Source organism: Eucalyptus grandis, chromosome 5, assembly GCF_016545825.1.
Source record: "Eucalyptus grandis isolate ANBG69807.140 chromosome 5, ASM1654582v1, whole genome shotgun sequence".
Lineage (NCBI taxonomy): Eukaryota > Viridiplantae > Streptophyta > Magnoliopsida > Myrtales > Myrtaceae > Eucalyptus > Eucalyptus grandis.
In genome coordinates this window covers 34,855,702-34,876,439 of record NC_052616.1, presented here as the reverse complement: position 1 = coordinate 34,876,439, position 20,738 = coordinate 34,855,702, and the positions used below count along the sequence as shown (strand labels likewise).

At 38.8% G+C, this 20,738-nt stretch overlaps 1 pseudogene; it reads right to left on the bottom strand.

Moving 5' to 3' along the window:
• Positions 1–1,120: 1,120 nt before the first annotated feature.
• LOC104457137 lies at positions 1,121–7,513 on the bottom strand (annotated as a pseudogene).
• Positions 7,514–20,738: the final 13,225 nt, after the last annotated feature.

Below are 20,738 nucleotides of genomic sequence, written 5' to 3'. Positions count from 1 at the left end.
TATAACAATAATTACAAATTCAATATTGTTTTGATTTGCAAAACTAACAAAGTTAAGTAATGTCGATTTTGATTGTATATCTACACACTCAAAAGCTGCAGAAATTCTTTAGATCCTCTTTCTTGGCATATCAGCTTGGTATTAATCTTCGAAATGTGAGGATACAGATCCTTGGAGTTCCTAATCGTCCCCTCGGTGACTCCAAAAGAGGAAGTGATATATCTGCACAAACATTCGATTATTTATATGCATGTGCTGTCTCAAATGCCATTTACATATGCACCAATACGTAATTAGTTGTTTAAATTGAATAGAATTGGGGAAACTAATACCTTGGGCAACAGTGCTTGATGGCGCATGGGTCCTCTCCGGGGACAGATCTGGCTTACCTTCCGATGGCTGAACTTCAGGTGTTACAACAGAATTCCCTCCACTCAAAGACCTCTTGCTTGGAAAATGGGAGCCACCAAGCATTCGAAGATATATCCCAACCTGAGGGCTACGTGAAACCCAATACATATCCCCATCGAAATCCCCACCAGCTATTTCATCGGCCAAGGAGCGCAGTCCACTAGTAGGAAAAAATATAGCATACTTTGAATTTCCAACTTTTGTTTCCAGAGCTTCCACATATGTAGCGGTCAAAACAAGAATATCCCCGAAGTGCAAACCAGATTGCAAGTATACTAATACCTTCCCTGAAATTTGTCCACTGTCCTTTGCATTGATGATTCAAGCAAACTATTAAATAGTAAAGACACTCGAAACAGCATTATAACATCAAAGCCCAATAGGTAATTACACCTTTTCCCCAAAGTTGTGAATATCAAACTCAAACGTGGGTTAACAAGAACAGAACCAGAGATGGGATGTCATCAAAGCAATATAACACCATTGATGTCTAAATCCAAGGACCAGATATGGAGGCATGTAACTAAATTAAACATCTAAACCTGCACAAGCATAGCTACGTTATTCTTTAGCACTTTTAAGAATTCCTGTGGGATCGGCTGTCCCCATTAGATAGTAAGAATCTGGAATAGGAATCCTTCCTCCTTTCAAACTCTTCTTTTCATCGTTCATCGGGATGGACGGACGATTCAGTAGGTATGTTTCGTCCGAGGAATCCCAGATAAGATCATTCTAGCTGCAGTCAAACCATCCTTCTTGGCATGATTCACCTAAACTGTTCATACGGTAAAAGAACAAAAGGAAAACACAAGGGAAAATGTTTACACATCAAATAGCAATTGAAGGAAATACGCACCCAGGGGAAGTAAAAGCAGCAAAGATGAATAGAGATGCATTTTTTTACTTATGCATATTTCGAATCAAGAAAAAAAAAGAAGCACATCCAAGTATAGAAAAAAAATTGAGAGAAATCTCTTTTTGGACTATTTTAAGAATAGACATTATTTCAACAAATTCAAATGTTCAGAAGAATACTACCTCTTAGAGCTGCTCGTTTACTAGAGATGACACTATTTGCATCTCCCAGAGCATTCTCCACCATGTCCAAAAGAAATTCATTAGGGACCCCGCCATAGCTTAAAAGTGCAATCAAAATCTTTGAAAGATATGCAGGCTTTGGTTTATTACTGCATCAATGACGACCAAGGTCTAATCAGTTCTTCCGAAAAGGTAAAATTTGAGGGCAGAAAAAGCTCCGAACAAAAAGCAATGGGATTTAGTAATTCACAAGAAAAACATGTCCCATGTTCAAATTAAACTGCTGAAAGAACAAGAAAGCCGCTAACTTTTCAGTCTGTTTATGTGAGGGTCTTTTAACCAGCTAACTCCAAAGGAAAATCTTAACACAATGATCAACAAATCAATAGCATAGCCAGGTAACAAACCTACGTATAACACCGTGATCACAAGTACTAGGGGTCGAGGTACCATAAGAACCTCAAGAGAATTAATTAAAACAATGATAACCTGCTGGCAAAATATGTCGGCTTGTACCTTGTTTGTACTATTTCGAGTGCATCAATGGTCCTGATATCTGAAAGCTTCGGGTCCTTTTCAACCTTGATCATCGACGGTCGAATATGAATTGTATGAGGAGGGAGCTACAGATTAAAATTCGGCCAAAACAATTAGAATGGAAGATATAAATGAACCGATAGTTTAAATGAAATATATCGCAATATGGAGAATTATTGAAGCTAAAATACTAATAACTAGACTCACACTTACAGCTCAAAGCTGAAATGATACTTAATAATGCAATGTAGATTTTCCTTTTTTATTTGTCATAATTATTTTTTGGAGATTAGTTTTTCTTGCATAGCAAGAGGAAGATACCACTAAGATGATACCCATATCCACAGGTCACAAACCTTAAAAGCAGAAGCAATCACACCTCTTCCCTTGAAAATATTTCCATGACACTTCAAAGCGGGTGTTTGGCAGAATGGAATTGCAATCTTTCACTGCGGGTTTTTGGTAGGCCCAAGAGATTCAAGAAAAAGCAACAGCAAAACATCTTAGAATCTCTTCCCTTTCTTGTTTGCTCCACCCACAGTAACCTAGATGCCTCCTCTGCTTTAGCATAGGCCAATTGGTAGGCATTCTTTCTCATCTCAGCCTCGATTTTCTCTTGTTCCTCTCTGCTAGCCTGCCTCCTCCCATCCTTACGTGATCCAAGATCTCCAACACCCAACCCTGCTGAAACTGCTTTCTTTTTGCCAGCTTTCCCCTCAGCTTCTCTTTTTTCCCTCTCTTCTTTTTCTTTTCTCATTCGTTCTTTCTCCTCTGCTTTCTCTATTTGTTCTTTGCGCTCTATATTTAGAGATGAAAAAGCAACAAAACAATTGATAGTAACACAAAAACGAACGCATGTAAAAGAATTCTTAAACTAAGCATCATAAAGTGCAAAGGCATGGAAGAAGGGTAGTCTAAGCACATGTACAACAACAGAGATAGCAAATAGTGACCATTACACTAAGGCTATTTTGAGAGCACCAAGGGCCAGAATTTGGAGAGAGTATCTAAAAATTCAAAATTTCCCTCTATTTCTCTCTCACAGAAATTTCAAACATCTCCCGACTTTCCACCTATCCCGTCCATTTTCACTATTTTTTTCCCAAATCTAGCTAATCTTCCAAACATCATAACACTAGTAGACACTCGTTTAGAGGGATGAAGTAATTTCTTTAGTAAGGTAAACCAAATTATAGAAAAGGTATCAATCATACGAAGGTTATGCTAGAAATTACTAAGGATTGCTGCGACAGAAAGATCTTGCAAACTTCCACCAAATGTCATCCAGATAGAAGTAAAGCCAAACAACTGAACCATGCATTAGGACATCACCTTTAGAGAGTATTGCTACCAAAGAAAAGAAAACTGAATCTAAGTTCAGATAGCAACATTCTACAAGTTAATACAAAAGTAAGCCTTTTAAGGTTAATTGCCTCGAGATACATGCTGATTCTACACGTAGAGGAGCAAATGTAGTCCAAAGGATGAGAGACAGATACCTCAGATGTGTCATCTATTGTCGCTCCAGCATTAAATGATCTAGAAAGTTTTTCTTCATCAATTTGGTTGTTTACTCTCATATCTTCCTGTGAAGGAGGAAGAGAATGCATTACTGAAATAAATGCTAGTTTTTTGTCTCATCAAATTTCTAAAAGGCAAGAGCTCGTACAAGTTCGTAATTTAGTAGCTTAATCCGCTCCTGCAAGTCTGAAATATGATGCTTAAGTGCCTGCAGTAAAAGAAAATTAATAACATAGAATAGGATAAGCATTGTGACAAGCTTAAGGATAAGGGATTAAGAATAGTTTTTCAATCAGTTTCACCTCACGTCTCTGAAGTTCAATAGAGCGAGCCAATGCCTGCCTTCTAGTCAGCAAATTTCTGGGTCTCACTGCATGAGGCCTTTGATAATTCTTCCCACGATAAACGATGATAGCATAGCTTTTCATAGTCTTATCTAAGGATACCAGCACTCCACCACTTTCAGCCTCTAAAGAAACTACAAGATGCTTCACTTGTGCAAAACTTTTTCCCCTCACTATTAGTTTCACCAACTCGCGATACTTCCAATGCAAGTGCATGTTCTCTACGGTACCATCAAAAATGCCACGCCTTCCTGGATTAAACCAAACAGAAGATGAAAAGCTAGTCATGAAAGCTGACTTTTTTACATTGTTCAATCAAGAGGCAAACCAGCTATTCTTACTGATAAGCAGGAAGGGCTTCATACTCAGACCAATCTTACGTAGTAAAGATCTCTCCTCATCACTTATGGTTTCCAGATCAACTGGAAGGTCTGCTGGTCTAAGATTCTCCTGCACTTTTGCTAGAGCTTTCTCAGCCGTTTTGACCTTCCCTTTAGCCTGGAAAGAAGAGGAAAAATAAATGGAAAATGTGATAAATAATTAAGGAAATGGAGCAGAATTTTATAGCATAAGTTTGTTCAATCTCGTAACTTACAAGAGCAAGTTTCTTCTCAAGATATTTCAAGAGTGCACCGTGCTTATTGAGTGATTCATCTCTACGCATATGCTCAACATCTTTGCTACTTATTTCATTCCCCCACCGAGAGGTGGCAGCCAGAGTTTCAGTAAGAGTGCCAGCAACAAGTGGGCTTTTAGAAGCTTTTAATTTTGATTCAATTGCAGCTGAGGCCCTCTGACGTGCTTGATCTTCCTCATTTGCCTGCACATCTGTTAGTTTTTCTCTCTTTCAATGCTTCTACCACCACAGGAGGCAAGAAGTCATTGCCCTGTAAAACACAATATAATCTTTGTTCCTAGAAAGTAGTGTTCCCCCAGTTAAATTCTGCATTCAAAATGACACAAATCAATAACAAGAGCACCAAATTTTCCTTACCTAAAGAAAAAGGACGGAATATGCAAACACTAAACAGAAGTTGATATTATCATAATGCCAGAACATTAAGATTGGAACAAAATGCTCGGAGAGATAAGAACTTGCATAACCAATCCTTCACAACACTACACAAGTATGTCCCAGAATGGTGACACACTAACCTTGGCTGAGTTTTACCATTATGATAACAATTATAAATTCCATGGTCAGAGATGAAATAGAAAATTCAGCATTGTACTGTGGGCTTGAAGGATAATGATTTAGTCAAACTACCACTCTATGGCAAATAGTAGGTAATTCTTTCTGTCAGGCAAATCAAATAAAGTACAGACTCTGAAAGGTTCTGTGCTCGATGAAAGCAACAGAACACCCATTTTCAACAATAATTAGCTCATACATATATGCTAAAAAGTCAACATATGTAGATTGTCCAACCTTCAGTTCCTCAGCCATTCTATCATTGCAAGTATTTAGCACGCCTTGTTTAATTGCTATTTTTGCAATAGCACTGCTCTCCCACAACTTTACCATGGCCTCAGCAAGACCTTGCAGCTTTCTGTTTCTTCCTACAAAAAAAAAGTAGGATTAGTTTAGAACAATTTTGAGACATAGTATAATCAAACCAGTTTGTCAGCCATTAACCAGCAATGGCAGAAAAGCACAAACTTTATTGCCATTGATGCACACATACCCAGGGCAAAATGTGAAGGCATCGTTCTTGCAAGTCTACGAAACCTGGTCATCTCTTTGTTTCTCAGACAATGTCTAACCCCATAAGGAAGAAGCTTAACTGGAGGTTTATATCCAGGAACCTCTGAAGGGAGCAAGTCAGCATCAACTGAAACTGGCTCACAGCCTGACCAATCCTTGAACCGTGGACCCAACTCATCTAATAAACTGTTAGGATCATTCATATCCATGCGTTTTTCCTTAGACAGATCCTTCATATATTCTGCAGAACCACATAAAATCCGGCCTCCTTTGCTATGAAAAACATTACTGGCTGTGTCCTCATTTTTCAGAGAATTCACACTGGTCTGTATTTTTTCGTTGTATGATTGGACACAAGAAAGCGTATACGCCATCCCTCGGTACAACACCACTGAACTTCCAGATCTCCATATAACAAAGCCTCCAGTCCTACTCTGACAAGGCAAGTGTATTAGAGGCTCATTATCTCAGTGCATCAATGATTCATGATTAAAATAAAGACTCTCAAGTCTCCAACGCTAACGGAGATTTATTCAAGTGATTACATCTTTTGAAGTCATGATTTTATATCCATTCCAGATGTCAAATACGGCACTTAAATGCACGCAAGCAATCAGCAAACTCATGAAAGTTCCAGGCTTATCAAGATTCAACCTTCATTTACTTACTTATCCATAAGCAAAGAAGAGACCAGCACTAACCTCCAAAGTTTCATGGGTTCTTTTCATGTTAAGTGACTGGGGACCTTCAAATTTCAACTTCACCACTTCATCCTCTCTCCACTTCTCATGTATAGAATCCACCAAAGCCTGGGTAATCCCTGCATCCCCAACTTCCATCCTCTCCACCATCCTGAGAGCAATTTTCCTAAGCCTCCTGAGCTCATGTTGCGGAATTACTCTCTCCGCCAAGTCCACATGCTTCCTCGACTTGGAAAAAGCTGCAGAAACCGCTTCCATAAGGAAGCCGGAGCTTGAACCCAAATGGGAGAGAGGACAGAAGAGCCAGACCACTGCCCCCGGAATGTTGGAGATAGAGAACTCCGCAACGCTCCATGGCTACAAGCCTACAATGCTTGCGAAATCGTGCGGTCCGTAATTTCTCGCGCAGATGGCACGCGAAAGAAGAGATATAAAGTGAGACTGCCCGTGAATTTTCTGAATCACCGACGGATGCTGCAATCCATCGGCCATGTTTGCAACAGAGGATGGGGACATGCAATTGGAGCTCCTGAGTATGCAATATTCAAACAGCACCACAAAACAAGCAGAACATCTTGCGATTGATCAAGGCAAGAAGCTCCTTCAGTGCACAGAAGCATTCCCATCATCCATTACTTTTGCGTTCTCATGTTGATCATGGCGTATATTCATCTAACTGTCATAGGTAGGGAAACATACAGGAGAACATCACGGCGAACATGAGTAACCACAGATATACGGCTTTAGCATGAAGATCTTAGAGTCTGAGATAATTGGAACGAGCATATCATCTTGAAGATCCTAGAGTCTGGAGGGCGTCGACGCTACTCTGCAGGTGGTTGCAGAAATGGGATCCCCAAATCTCGGCCGCCCAAGCAGATTAATGCGCGAAGGAAAGCGGCGCCGGAGCAGAGATGGAGCGAGCAACGGAGCAAAGAGCGAGCGCCGAAACAGAGACGGAGGAAGCGACAGGACCAGCGAGCGAGCGTCGAAGCAGAGACGGAGGAAGCGACAGGACCAGCGAGCGAGCGAGCGCCGGGCGACGGCGGGGACCGGCGGCTTGACAAACGCAATGCACGGAGTCGAAGCTGATGACGAGTTCGTCAGAGGGACGCAATCGGACGGAGGTCCAGAAGTTGCCGAGACCAACGCGAGCACAAAACTTGTGCTCGATCTCCGCGTTGGAAATGATCGGAGTGGAGGGGGTTGGGACCAGCTGCGACTGGCGGCGCTCTTGGACGAGGCGACGTGCTAGAGGCAGATGGCGGCGAGGCTTTTGGGGGAGCCGGAGCCGGAGCCGGAGCCGGAGACGGAGGCGGAAGTGGAAAGGGTGGGATGCGCGGAGAAGAAACAGAGGAGGTGTCGATTGTTATCTGTTTGTGAGGGGAGAGGAGAGAGAGAGCGAGAAAAAACCCAGCAAATTCAAGTGAGAGAGAGATTATTTGAGCGGGAGTGTTACGCATTTATTGACCCATTGAGCTGTCTGTCCTTTCTTCCGCCAGCGAGCCGAGCCAAGCCAGCCGAGAGAACCAGCCTCTCCATTTTCCGACGGGTCCCTCACAGGACGCGTGTCGATATCTGGATGGTACGCGCGCGCCACGTCAGCAGATGACGTGGAGCTCACGAACCACTGAATATTTTCTCCTCCCCGAGAGCTCCTCTCTCTCATTAGGGAAGAGTTTCCTCTCTTTCTTCAATGGCTGTTAGCGCAAATCGCTCCCTGCAACCACCATGATGCTGGAGTTGTCGCTCACCCCAGATGGCCTTGAGAGCACTTCAGATCTAGTATGTCGATTTCAGAACCCTAACCTTTTCTTTTCCCAAATTCCTGTTTTGAAAAGCCAAAACCCCATATATGAACCACCACCCTTTCCTTTCTACACCACCATGTTCTTGTTGGATATTTCAATAATATTTTGAAATATGAACAATAATAACTTCAATAATAGTTATGACCGCATTGAAGACCATTATTATTTTTAACGGTCACATAACGTTTTTTTTTAACGGTCATACAACGGCTTTTCAATCGTTTTGTAACATTTAATTTATTTCTCAAATAAATTCTTCATTATTTTACAACGGCTCTTTTAACGGCTCTATTTTGTTTGAATATAAAATCTTATAAGACAATCTTAAAAATACACACTAAATTAAACAAAGAATATTCTTTCTTTTTGAAATCTTTCCTTTCCTTTTTCTTGCTGGGTTATACACAGACGTTGTTTCTGTTCCTTATAATATTCGATGTGGAATATAGAAGAATGTATGTTGTATCTTGGGAGGATAGCTATCAGAAGCCTATCAAACCAAGTTTCGCACTCCGAGGGGCGGAATTATCCTTAAGGACAGTGCTTACATTTGCATGCCTCAGACAAATTTATTTGTTCTTATCAGCCTTTTTTCCTACAATCTTAAGGATAATTCTTATGGAGCATCAAGTCGATACTACTCTGATGCCTCAATCTCCACCAGTCTAGTTGCACTACCATCACTACCATCACTACCACATAAGTCCTATGCCAAACCATTCCCCGACATATCGAAGATCGAAGTTTTCAACGGCAACAATTTCAAAAGGTGGCAAGAAAAGGTTTTCTCTATCCTGGATGTGCATGGTGTGGCTTTCGTATTTACGGAGGCTGAACCAACTGATAACAAGCTTCAAGATCAATGGATACATGCTAATAAGGTATGTAGGCACACAATTATTAGTACTCTTTCTAATAAATTGTTTGATGTCTACTGTTCGTACAAGGAAGCGAAACAAATATGGGACTCCATGATTGCAAAGTACACTGCCGAAGATGTGAGCAAACAAAAATTTGTAATCGGAAATATTATCGATGGGAAACGTCCGATGATAAGGAGATCAAGACACAAATCAATGAATATCACAAGCTAGTGGAGGATTTGAAGGTAGAAAACATCAACTTACAAGAAATTTTTTTTGTGGGCCTGCTAATTGAAAAGTTGCCTAAGTCTTGGAATAACTACAAGTAACAACTCAAGCACAAGGACAAGCAATTGTCACTAGCCGATTTGATTGTGCATATCATCATTGAGGATACAACTCGCAAGGAGATCAAAGCTGCCAAAGCTAAGGAAATTGCTACTAGGGCAAATTTGGTGCAAGGCAAATTTCAACATCGCCAAAACAGGTATTATAACAAAAGACCTAATTACAAACCCAAGGTTGCTCACCCCACCTTCAAAAAGAAAGGCTTTTGCTTTGTTTGTGGAAAACTAGGTCATCATGCAGCGCACTGCAGAAAGAGAATACTGGGAAATGACAATCCTGCTAAACCAAAAGTCAATTTGGTTAAAGCAGATGACTCTAACAATATACTTGTTGCAGTTATTACCCAGACCAACATTGTGGCCAATGTGAAAGAGTGGGTGGTAGACTCAGGTGCTACCAGGCATATTTGTGCAAACAAAAATGCATTTTCCTCCTACACGCCAGTAGGGGAAGGAGAAGAAATTATTTATCTTCGTGATTCAAGAACAGCTCAAGTTCTTGGGAAAGGAAAAGTTCTTCTCAAACTCACATCTAGCAAGACTTTGGCCCTGAATGATGTATTACCTGTCCCTAATATAAGGGCAAACCTAGTCTCAATAACGCTTTTGGGAAAAGTTGGGATGAAGGTGTCATTCGAATCTGATAAGATTGTAATGATAAAAATAACATCTTTGTGGGAAAGGGTTATTGTAATCAAGGACTTTTTGTTCTTAACGTTTCTAATGTTATCAATGAAAATGCTACTGTTTTTGCTTACTTGACTGAATCTGTTGATTTATGGCATGATAGATTAGGTCATGTTAGTATTTCTTATATTAAGAAAATGCAAAAATAAGGTTTAATTTTTGGAATTAAAAACCCATGTTTTAATAAATGTATAATATGTGCCGAAACAAAATTAACAAAAAAAGCCTTGTATTTCTGTAAATAGAGAATCTGATTTGTTGAGTTTAATTCATACTGATCTAGGAGATTTAAAACAAACTATGACTAGAGGAGGTAAAAAAGTATTACGTGACTTTCGTTGATGATTATTCTAGATTTACTAAAATTTATTTACTTAGGCATAAAGATGAAGCTTTTGATATGTTCCTTTTGTATAAAGCTGAAGTAGAAAACCAATTGAATAAAAGGATAAAAAGAATTAGATCAGATAGAGGTGGAAAATATGTATTGCTTAATAAATTTTGTGAAAATGAAGGAATAATTCATGAAACTACGCCTCCTTATTTCCCTAAATCTAATGGCATAGCTGAAAGAAAAATAGGATTTTGAAAGAGATGATGAATTATATGCTTGATAGTTCTAATGCTCCAAATAATTTATGGGATGAAGCTATTTTATCTGCATGTCACATCCAAAATGAAATACCTCATAAGAAAACAGGTAAAACACCTTATGAATTTTAGAAAGGTTATCGTCCTAATTTAAAATATTTGAAAGTATGGGGGTGTCTTACTAAGGTTATGCTTCCTAATTCTAAGAAAAGGAAAATAGGCTCTAAATCATTTGACTACATGTTTATTGGTTATGCTGAAGATAGTGCTACATATAGATTCCTTGTATTAAAAAGTGACGTGCTTGATAATAATACTATAGTTGAGACAAGAAATGCAGAATTTTTTAAGCATATTTTTCCATTAAGTGTTGATAATATTTCTCCTGCACCTCTTCATAAAAACGTTTTTCAAAAATTCAAATGACAAATTGAGAAGGAGCAAAAGAATAAGGAAAAAAACTTCTTTTGTGAATGATTTTTGTACTTATCTTATTGATAATGATTTTTTGACTTATTCTCAAGCAATATCTTCATCAGAAAGCAATTTTTGGAAAGAAGCTATAAAAATCGAGATTGATTCTATCTTACAAAATCAAACTTGGAAATTAGTTGATTTACCACCCGGTGCGAAACCGATTGGTTGTAAATGGATTTTTAAAAGAAAATATAATCCTGATGATTCTATTGATAAATATAAAGCAAGATTAGTTGCAAAAGGTTTTACACAAAAACAAAATGTTGATTATTTTGACAATTTTGCTCTAGTTACAAGAATTTCATCAATTCATGTTTTAATTGCTTTGGCTTCTATTTACAAACTTATTATTCACCAAATGGATGTTAAAACGGCTTTTTTAAATGATGATTTGGAAGATGAAATTTACATGGTGCAACCTGAGGGCTGTATTTTTCCTAGCCAAGAAAATAAAGTTTGTAAACTTGTTAAATCTTTATATGACTTAAAGCAAGCGCTAAAGCAATGGTATGGGAAATTTAATGATGTTCTAGTTAATAATGGATTTTTCTCTATTGAACAACAAAGTTTGTGGGAGTGCAATGTGATTGATGAAAATTATAATTCACAAAAGAAATTTTTGGTTCATAGAAGTTTCAAACTTCACCAATAATTTCATGAATTATATTTCATTTTTTCTAGGGCTGGTTCATAGCCTAACAAGCACCAGTTCCGATGCATTACACTCCAATAACCCAGCATCATGTTAATTTTATTTTCAAAATATTTTGAAATATGTGGGGGATTGTTGGATATTTCAATAATATTTTGAAATATTAACAATAATAACTTCAATAATAGTTATTACCGCATTGAAGACCATTATTATTTTTAACGGTCACATAACTTTTCTTTTAACGATCATACAACGGCTTTTCAATCGTTTTGTAACATTTAATTTATTTCTCAAATAAATTCTTCATTATTTTACAACGGCTCTTTTAACAGCTCTATTTTGTCTTAATATAAAATCTTATAAGACAATCTTAAAAATACACACTAAATGAAACAGGGAATATTCTTTCTTTTGAAATCTTTCCTTTCCTTTTTCTTGCTGGGTTATACACAGACGTTATTTCTGTTCCTTCTAATATTCAGTGTGGAATATAGAAGAATGTCTGTTGTATCTTGGGAGGATAGCCGTCAGAAGCCTATCGCACCGAGTTTCGCACTCCGAGGGGCGGAATTATCCTTAAGGACAGTGCTTACATTTGCACGCCTCAGACAAATTTATTTGTTCTTATTAGCCTTTTTCCTACAATTCTTCACGTATTCTTCTTATAGTTGCTAGAATCGCCATACTCAGTGATTCCACTCCAGTTCTACAAAGCCCCCTTCCATTGATTCAATCCTTCCATACCAGTTCAACAGAGTCCCCTTCAATCTAATTCTAAACCGATATTCAGTATTACCAATAGCCCATAAGAAAATCCAGCAATTTCGACCATCCCAACCTTTGCCTCTATCGAGAAACCATGTCTGGTGTTCTGAATAAATTAAGACAAGTGGCCCTGACTCTCTGTTCTAGATGGGCAAAGAATAGTGACCCAGACTCAAACCAGTGTAGACCAAGGGCAGCAAGATAACCTGAAAAACGGTGAAATGGAAGGTGAGAATGAGAATGACTTAAGATTAGCTGCACTATGTAAAATCTTAGGTGATCTATGGTCAGCTAGTGATGTTGTTGAGGTCTCGATAGAAATTCCGCTTACCAAAAGGCAGGAATGTAATCTTACTCTATTTGGCAAGCTATTCTTTAAACCTAATGTTAACTTTCTAGCCTTCACCAACACGATGAAGAAGGCATGTAAAACAAAATCAGTTGCTTGTCTACAAAAAGAGCTAGGCTTATTCTCCTTTGTTTTTCAATCTGAGGAAGAGAAAGATAGAATCCTAAAAATAGGTCCATGGTCTTTTGCAAGTAACCTTCTAGTTCTAAAACAATGCGAACCAGAGATCCCAAAGCACTATTATGACTTTTCTTGCTGTGCTTTCTGGGTTCAAATGGGAGGAATACCTCTAGGATGGTTTAGAGAGGACGTGGTTTGTTAATTTGGCTGAGAGAATGGGATGAGTTGTAGAAATACAGATGGAGGCAAAAGGAAATGGTCCAAACAAAGCAGGAAATGTGAGAGTTGAATTGGATTTGAATTCACCCTTGAAATGGGGGGCTATATTGGACATAGGGACTAAGAAGTTATGGGTGAAATTGAAGTATGAACGACTTCCACATTATTGCTACTCATGTGGGAGGATCGGTCATTATGCCACAAATTGTGTAGAAGATAAGGTAGGAAAGTACAGACCTTGGCTAAAGGCAGAAGTACGTGATCACATCCCTTATTGGGAAGCCTTCTATGGCAAATTAGAGACAAATTTTGATGTTGAAGAAGTCATCCCTGAGACACCTACAATAGAAAATGAAATGGAAAGAGAGGTGAGAAACGACTCGGAGATACGGGCTAACACTACTTGTAACAAGAAAATGGCAGATTGTTATTCTTCTACCTATCTGATTGAAGCCCGACTATGGACCAAAGCAAAAAAAGATAAAGGGAAATAGATTATGAGCATTGACCCTCCTAAAGCACAATTTTCGACTGAGGACAGCAATAGTAAAAAAACTTTGAAGACCCAGAAAACCAAAATATAGAAAAGATCAGTAGAAAATGCCATTTTACTCATCGATGATATGGAGCTTTGGAAACACCTATTCATATAGTAAAGGAAGGAAATGATTGGGCTTTGGTGGCTAGCCCTTATAAGCCATCGAAGACGTTATGAAGATTATTAGCTGGAACTGTCAAGGGTTGTGTAACCCCCTGATGTTCCAAGAGCTGAGAGCATTAGTTGCTCTTGACAGGCCTAATCTGTTTTTCTTAATGGAAACTAAGAACAAGAAGTCGATGGTTGAAGGTGTAATAAAACACCTAAAATTCCCAAACAGAATTGTAGAGAATCTGGAAGGCATTGCAAGAGGTTTAGTACTTATGTGGAGTGAAGAGGTGGATGTTAGAGTGAATTCCAGCAACAAATCTTTCATAGATGTTGAATGTACTGATCGGACAAGTGGCTATCTTATGAGAATAACCTTTCTCTATGCTCCTACTAATTACGGGGAGAGGATACTCTTATGGCACAAACTAAGGCAAATTCATTCACAAAACCTACTTCCATGGATTTGTATGGGGGATTTTAACGAAATTTTATATGCTTAGGAGAAGGTAGGAAAAAGGGCAGCAGATTACAACCGAATGGCAGCGTTTCGTGAACTCTTGAATGATTGTTCCCTAATGGATATCGACAGCCAAGGTTGTGCCTATACTTGGGCAAACATTCCCTAATGGATATCGACAGCCAAGGTTGTGCCTATACTTGGGCAAACAATAGAGCAGGGGAGGATTTGGTTAAAAAAAAATTAGATCAAGCTATATGTACCATGGACTAGCGGGTGACTTTTTCAAATGCGGAAGTTCAAGCTCTCCTAGCTGTTGGCTCGGACCACAGCCCACTTCTACTAGCGCTACACCTAGAAAATCAGAAATGGAAAAAACAATTCAGGTTTAAAACTTATTGGCTGGAAGAAGTAGAATGTAGGGATATTATAACGCGAACATGGGATGGCAATCTCTTCAATGAAAACAGTTTTTCAGACAAAGTGCAAGAAGTCTCGAAAGAACTAGCAAAATGGAGCAAAAATAAGTTTCCAAATTCTGCCATTCGCATAAGAGAGTTAAAGAGAAGATTAATAGAGCTTACTAATAGACATCCAGAAAGTTACAACAATGAGGAATATCAACATATTGTGGATCAAATTGAAATTTTATGGAAACAAGAGGAAAAGTATTGGGGGCTCAGGGCACACATCAATTGGCTTAAATGAGGAGACAAAAGCACAAAGTATTTTCACACCACAACAATGCAAAGAAGGCAGCGAAACAGAATCACAATACTGAAGATAAATGAAGACACATGATGCAAGGAGCTGAATATGCTTAAGTAACACATCAGGGACTTTTATCAAACACTTTATGAAACCGTGGGCTCGTGGAATTTCCAGCCAGTCCTAGATCAATGTCCCAATCCAGTCAATGAGGAAATGAACACACATCTAATGGAAGCTGTAACAATTGAAGAAGTAGAAGAGGCAATCTTCCAATTGGGTGCACTCAAAGCTCCAAGGCCCGATGGGTTAAATGGGCAATTTTATCAACATTATTGGGAGGAATTAAAGTAGGAAGTTTTTCAACTAGTATAGCTCTTCTTTGAGACAGGTACTTTTGATCCCTCCCTAAATCAAACCCATATTTCCCTAATACTGAATGTCAAAAATCCAAAAAGTATACACCAGTTTAGACCTATTAGCCTATGTAATTTCAGCTATGAAATCATTGCTAAAGTGCTAGCAAACAGGCTGAAGAGATGGCTCACAGAAATTATTACTCATGAACAAAGTGTCTTTGTGCAAGGGTGGCAAATTCAAGATAATATTTTAATAGTTCAGGAAGTTATCCATCGGCTCAGAATTAAGAAAAGAAAAAAAGAAGTTTCAAGCCATTATGAAATTAGACATGCAAAAAGCGTACAACAGAGTGGAGTGGGATTTTCTGAGTGAATGCTTGCTGAAATTGGGATTTGATTCAAGGTGGGTAGGGCTGATAATGCAATGTGTCTCAACAGTCACTTTTAGTGTGAAGGTAAATGGGGAGCCTATGAACTATTTCACACCATCCAAGGGATTAAGGCAAGGTGATCCTCTCTCACCTTATTTGTTTATACTATTGTCGAATGTTTTATCATGGCTAATGCACAAGGCTATGGCAAACGGGAGCTTAAAAGGGATAATATTGAATACGCATTGCCCTACCCTCTCACATCTTCTCTTTGCCGACGATTTTATTTTCTTCTTGGATGAGACTATCTCAGAATGCCAAAATAGCAGCTATCCTTAACTAGTATTGTTATACTACAGGTCAAGCAATCAACCTCAATAAATCAGGAGTGAGTTTCAGTAGCGGCTGCCCTTTGAATTTGAAAAGGAATTTGGCACATGAACTTAGAGTCCCGATCATAGACAAAACAGGGAAATATCTTGGTATTCCGACGGATTGGGGCCATTCAAAAAAGAGATGTTTGACTGGATCCTAGCTAGAGTAAACATGAAAACCGAGGGTTGGAAAGAGAAAATTCTGTCCAAAGCATGTAAAGAAATGCTAATTAAAAGTGTTGTACAAGCCCTCTCTCAATATGCCATGTCGATCTTCAAAGTACCCATCTCCATATGTAAAGCAATTGAAAGAAGAATCACATCTTTTTGGTGGAAACAAAATGATACAAGCAGCGGGCTGCATTGGAAGAAATGGGAAGTATTGAAAATGAGGAAGGATGAAGGGGGGGTTAGGATTTAGAGATTTAATAAATTTTAACAAAGCAATGCTGGGAAAACAAGCCTGGAGATTATCTCAATGTCCCACAGCCTTATGGAGCAGAATTTTCAAAGGAGTTTATTTTCCAAATGGAGATATGTGGAAGGCAGGAAAAAGGCAGTATCCATCATGGGATTGGCAAAGCATTATGGTGGGGAAAGAAGCTATTGAAAATGAGGTACAATTGAGGGTAGGTGATGGCAAGCAAATTATAATACGAGAGGATAAATGGCTAGAATCTGGAGTGATAGGTGGCCCGGCAAATAAAGACGGCCCCATAACTGTGGTTGAACTTATAAATGATGAAAACAAGGGATGGAAAGAAACAGAGGTGATGAACCTATTTGAAGACAAAATAGCAAATGAAATTCTTTCTATCCCATTAAGTTCGAACGAGAAGGAAGATACCCTAGTGTGGAAGGGTAACCGAGTGGGAAAATACACAGTTAAAAGTGGATATAACAAAGCATGTGCACAAATAAAAGAAGTAGAACATTATAGAGCCTCAACATCATTTCAGCCTCCTCGAACATTATGGACAAAGATATGGAGTTTATCTATTCCCCTTAAGATGCGCATCTTTATATGGAGTATTTGCCATAATGCAATCCCGACAAGAGAGAATCTATACAAATGGAAGGTGTTACCTGGCCCAATTTGCTCACTCTGCAACACACATACGGAGACCACTGAACACTTGTTCCTCCTTTGCAAATGGACAAAGAACATATGGATAGATCCACGGATCAATCTTATTTGTAAACCTAACTTTATAACCCGGTTTGATAAATGGCTATTGGAGAGTTTTGCAGGTGACAGAGACCTACCTGAGAGAGAGCTGGTGGCAACGGTGTTGTGGTTCGTTTGGAAAGCCCGAAATAACTCCATCTTCAGAGCACAGCAGTTGAATTCGAACACCATCGTGGACCTGGCGCAAGCACATCTTCAAAATTTCAGCAGATGGCAGCACAAAACAGAGGATGGATAACCCATAGACCCACACTTACAGAGAAGATGGAGACTGCCGGAGGAAGGGAGGATGAAACTCAATGTCGACAACTCTTGGGTACATGGCGAACCGGTAGGCTCAATCATCGGAATCTTGCGAGATCAAGCTGGGCAACTCATCGACAGCTTCGTGCGACAGGTACAAGCCTCCTGCCCTATTCAAATCGAAACCCTAGCGATTTTGCACGAGTTGGAGTTTCTTAAGTTCAGAAAGAAACTGCACGTGGGAGAAGAAGTGTTCAATCAAGTATAGCAGGGAGAAGTGGTCTGTGAAAGGGACTGTTCAACCTCAGAACAAAGCATTGCGGGCCGGGCCAAACCTTCGTGGAACGTGAAGCCCATTGTGGAACAATGCAGAAGCCTTATTTTCAATTCCAAATCGACGAAGTTGGTCTACTGCATGCGGGAAGCTAACAATGCAGTAGATTTGATCGCGAAGATGCATAGAACTCAATCCCTACCTCAACACTGGCGATCCGTCCCTCCTCACGCTCTCTCGAAAATTTTATGTGCGGAATCTTACCCGTTGACATCTTGTAATTCTTGCACTTAATGAATGAAAGAAAATATCATTTCTAACCAAAAAAACTGTGGTATGGACAATCTATTAAGGAGAGACAGAGACTTACACTTGTTATGTGGTTCATGGAGGAGTTAATGGTTGGCCCAAAACATACAAATGGAGGTAATAATGAAGCCCAGGGGGTCACAAATGGACCTTGGGAGCTTCCTTTGAAACATGCACCCATCTCTCTCGCAAACTCTAGGAAACCTTCAACAAAAATGTTGATACCTAAATTTTGACAATCTATTTAGTGATTTGTTGCATAAAAAATTAGAGACCATCGTTAGCCCTTAAATAAAAACATTAGTTAAATTTACACATATATATTAGGAAGCATTTTAATTTAGTAGTAATAAGCCTGCATATATTTGGATTTCAATTGGACCGGTGGTGGATGGATTTAAATGAATGATTTTGAACTTGATTAGATTAATTAGACTAAGTCCATAAGAGCATGAAATTTTGGCCAAGACCATGGATGCTGGAGAGTTGAAAATTGCATAATTAAAATGTCAAATTGGAAATTTATGGAAAGAAAACTCGGGAACAGTTAATCTCAATATTATCAAAATTCAAATCATAGAGGATAATTGAGCAAATTCATTTGATATTATCACAATAAGAGAAGAGAAGAGTTTCCTACTTTTAAGATAGAGTACATCCTTTAAAATTCGAATTATTAGGAAACAAGGATATCTCTTACTGTTAAAAGAAATCCTAATTGTCAGCCTATAAAAACTCTATTATGTTCCTTGTTGGATTATTTTAGAATTCGAATTGGAGTGTGAAGCGTGATTTGCAGAAAAGCGTGAATCCAAGCGGTGAAAATTCGTTCTTTGTTGGATTATTCAAGCTTGAAAGTAGGCTCGAAAGGCCCGATCTCACCGTCAAAATTCGTGCACGCCTTCACTTCTTCAACAGAGAATCATTGAAGCCCAGGCCGCTGAGGCTTTCCCCGCACGACCTCCTCCATTTCGACGACGTCGCGGTGCTTACCGAGAAGCGTGAGCTCTGTTCGGTTCCCTTCTCTCCATATCAATGCTTTTCCCTTTTTTTTAATGATCTTGGATGGAGCGAAGTTGAATTTTGATACTTACAATTTAGTGCTCTGAAGTTTCTTTTCTTTTTTAATCAGCGATGGAGAAGGTTATATATAATACACATCAATTTCTCTATATTTGGATAGTATTCAGCTGGGAGTAATGCAGAAAAATTCGATATACATGTACACTAAGCGATTCTTTAATTGGGTTGTGATCTTCACCTTCTACATGTTGTTCACTGTTTTGCTTCATCCTTTGAGATGTATCACAAATGGTAATGGTTTTCTAGATTACTAGAGAATTTGAAGCCCACAAATTCTCAATGGAATCGTTAGCAGATTTATTCTTTGACAATGGTGTTTCAACTTTGTTTAATTAAAATGCTGAAGTCAATATACAAAAAGGCACCCTCTACGTGGCTCAAAGGGACGAAATAACACAGTGACAACAACTATCAACTTTGTGAACATGCAAATCGGGATCTTTTGCATCGCTCGAGTTGAATGCTATCCAAGTACATAGAAATTGGGGTGTATAATCCTATCCATCGCCGATTAAAAAGAGAAGAAAAAATCAAAACAGGAAAAGCTAAGCTTGAAACCCAAACTCTCGCAAACGTAATCTTCTCAAAATAAAATATATAAAAAAAAAAAAAAAAAAAAAAAAAAAAAAAAAAAAAAAACTTAGATAGAAAGACAAAGGGAACAGCTCTTACTTCTCGTGGAGTAGGCTCCTTCGAGCAAGTGCGTGGTGGGTTGTACAAAAGCTCGAAGTTGTTGAATATTTCTATAGTGTGACCTTTGGAGTCCTATTCATGGGGCCTAATCTTCAGTTACATAAGCTCTCCAAGATTTTCTAGATCTTTTTTTCTTCATGGATTCTAGGTGGGAAGACAGGCTGCGTAAGAGGAGAAGAAGGTGCAAAGAGAGATAGTAAGGGAGAATAGAGATTGACGGAGGAGATAGACAAAGGCCTAAAGTGGGCCTCACCATAAATACGTAATGATTAACGAATGGAATGATGACCTGAGTTATGTAATACTTTTCAATTTTAATTTGTGTCGAATAAAGAAAAGTTTAATTTGTTACATGTTTCAATAAATATTTCTTTTTCATTTTCCACTTGGCTTTAAATTTTGCGATGCTCTCATTTTAATTTTTTTCAATTCGTAAAGAGAGAGATGAATCAGCTTATTTTTCATCCATGAGGCTCTAAAACCACATCAGATTATAAGCGGCTTCTTAAGAGGATTTTATGATTCATGCTTCTTATGCTGAGCTCTGATGACTCTGGCTTTGCATCAGAGGCAAGCATTTGACATGCTTTGAAATGTTAGAGAGTTGATGATACATGGGAAACAACGGGAAGATATTTTGTGAGCTCACACTGCCTCTCAAAATGTATACGTGCATATTGCAACGTTCATAGTAAAATACATACACCAGTAGTCACATATCAGTATAGAGACGAAAATTGGAACGGGACAAAAACTATCATTCGAATGTTATTGGAGGGTCTGCAACTGCAAGGGGCATGGCAAGAGGGAGAGACGCATTGAGGTTGGCGGGGGGCCGTTTTCCCAGCCCTTATGGTACGACTCTGACTCCACAAGCCGATGAGTTCC